Source organism: Ranitomeya variabilis, chromosome 6 (genome assembly GCF_051348905.1).
Source record: "Ranitomeya variabilis isolate aRanVar5 chromosome 6, aRanVar5.hap1, whole genome shotgun sequence".
NCBI lineage: Eukaryota > Metazoa > Chordata > Amphibia > Anura > Dendrobatidae > Ranitomeya > Ranitomeya variabilis.
This window is the reverse complement of record NC_135237.1, coordinates 365,955,119-365,957,909: the sequence shown is the minus strand read 5'-3', so window position 1 is coordinate 365,957,909 and position 2,791 is coordinate 365,955,119.

Genomic DNA, 2,791 nt, shown 5'->3' with positions numbered 1-2,791 from the left:
ACGATGTTGGTTTACTTCCCAGTTTGCTGTTCCCAGCTGGGTGTCCCACCTTGATAGGTCAATTCATTAACATTCCCATTTATTTTATGTTTGTTTTGTTTTTTTGTTTATTTTTCATATTTTGCTAAAAAAAAATTTATATACTCTGTTGTACACATTGGGTATGTATTATTAGGCCATGTATCCTAGTCCTTGGGGACTGTTGTTCCTGGGCACGTGTCTCCTGCTATTTATTCAGCATCTACTTTGTGGTGCCATTATTATTTCCTTCCTTACACTTGGTTTTATTGCTATCAATAAAGTATATATTTTTGTATTATACTCTGTTGGACCATGTATCATCCTTTTTTCGGTGTTAGTTTCATGTATCAGATGATAGGTCTTTTGGGTCTTTTTTACTAATGGGACAGATTACTGTAATATTGAGTGTTACCATGGTTATTGGCCATATAAGTTGTTATTCAAAGTTTATTCAGTAGCATAACAATGACTATAAGCCTACAGCCAATGTCGTTAAGAACTATCATCAGACGAACACGGAGTCCAGGAAGTGATGATATGGACTCCACAGAGCCCTAATCTCAACATCATCGAGTCTGTCTGAGAATATATCAAGAGACAGAGGGATATGCACAACAATATATCCACAAAAGATCTGTAGTTAGTACTCTAAAGGTACCGTTACACTAAACGACTTACCAATGATCACGACCGGTGATACGACCTGGCCGTGATCGTTGGTAAGTCGTTGTGTGGTCGCTGGGGACCTGTCACACAGACAGCTCTCTCCAGCGACGAACGATCAGGGGAACGACTTCGGCATCATTGAAACTGTCTTCAACGATGCTGAAGTCCCCCTGCAGCACCCGGGTAACCAGGGTAAACATCGGGTTACTAAGTGCAGGGCCGCGCTTAGTAACCCGATATTTACCCTGGTTACCATTGTAAAAGTAAAAAAAAAAAAAACACTACATACTCACATTCTGATGTCTGTCACGTCCCCCGGCGTCCACAGGGTTAAAACTGCTTTCGGCAGGAGCGCTGCTAAAGCACGCGCTGCTGCCGAGAGCTTCCCTGCACTGAATGTGTCAGCGCCGGCAGTAACAGCGGTGACGTCACCGCTGTGCTCTGCTTTACGGCCGGCGCTGACACAGTCAGTGCAGGGAAGCTCTCGGCAGCAGCGCGTGCGCAGCGCTCCTGCCGAAAGCAGTTTTAACCCTGTGGACGCCGGCAGGGGACGTCACAGACATCAGAATGTGAGTATGTACTGATTTTTTTTTTACTTTTACAATGGTAACCAGGGTAAATATCGGGTTACTAAGCGCGGCCCTGCGCTTAGTAACCCGATATTTACCCTGGTTACAAGTGAACACATCGCTGGATCAGCGTCACACACGCCGATCCAGCTATGACAGCGGGTGATCAGCGACCAAAAAATGGTCCTGATCATTCCCCAACGACCAACGATCTCCCAGCAGGGGCCTGATCGTTGGTCGCTGTCACACATAATGAGATCGTTAGCGGGATCGTTGCTACGTCACCAAAAGCGTGACGTTGCAACGAACGATATCGTTATGTGTGACTCAGCCTTAAGATGTTTGGAACAAAGTACATGTTTATAGATTCCTTCAAGAGCTGTGTGCAACTACAAGCTAGATTAATTGATGCTGTTTTGATTCACATTTCTCTTTTGTTCATTTGCTTTACACTTAAATGATAAAATAGTAAACTAAAAACACTTAAAAAAAAATCCACACCTGCTTAAAACTTGTGCACAGTAATATTATATTATATACAGTATACAGTACAGACCAAAAGTTTGGACACACCTTCTCATTTAAAGATTTTTCTGTATTTTCATGACTATGAAAATTGTACATTCACACTGAAGGCATCAAAACTATGAATTAACACATGTGGAATTATATACTTAACAAAAAAGTGTGAAACAACTGAAATTATGTCTTATATTCTAGGTTCTTCAAAGTAGCCACCTTTTGCTTTGATGACTGCTTTGCATACTCTTGACATTCTCTTGATGAGCTTCAAGTGGTAGTCACCGGGAATGGTTTTCAATTCACAGGTGTGCCCTGTCAGGTTTAATAAGTGGGATTTCTTGCCTTATAAATGCGGTTGGGACCATCAGTTGTGTTGTGCAGAAGTCTGGTGGATACACAGCTGATAGTCCTACTGAATAGACTGTTAGCTGCTTTTTTCTTGCCATAATACAAATTCTAAGTAAAGAAAAACGAGTGGCCATCATTACTTTAAGAAAAATTGGGCAAACCTTGAAAGTGTCCCCAAGTGCAGTGGCAAAAACCATCAAGCGCTACAAAGAAAACTGGCTCACATGAGGACCACCCCAGGAAAGGAAGACCAAGAGTCACCTCTGCTTCTGAGGATAAGTTTATCCGAGTCACCAGCCTCAGAAATCGCAGGTTAACAGCAGCTCAGATTAGAGACCAGGTCAATGCCACACAGAGTTCTAGCAGCAGCAGACACATCTCTACAACAACTGTTAAGAGGAGACTTTGTGCAGCAGGCCTTCTATAAGAACCCGAGAAGTGGACCCTCTGGGTCGCGTTTCAGAGCCCCCGAGGGCGAGCAGACCAGATAGAGCCACCCCCTATACAGGGAGGGTTTGGGACAGGCCCAAGGGGGATGGAGCCGCAACTGCCGGAGCCAAAGTGGCGACTGAGGGCTCGGTCAAAGATGGTACTGAGGACAGGAGTGAGACGGGACAACAGAGGAGACCAGAACAGAGAAGGCACCGGACGGCAAGACACAGTAC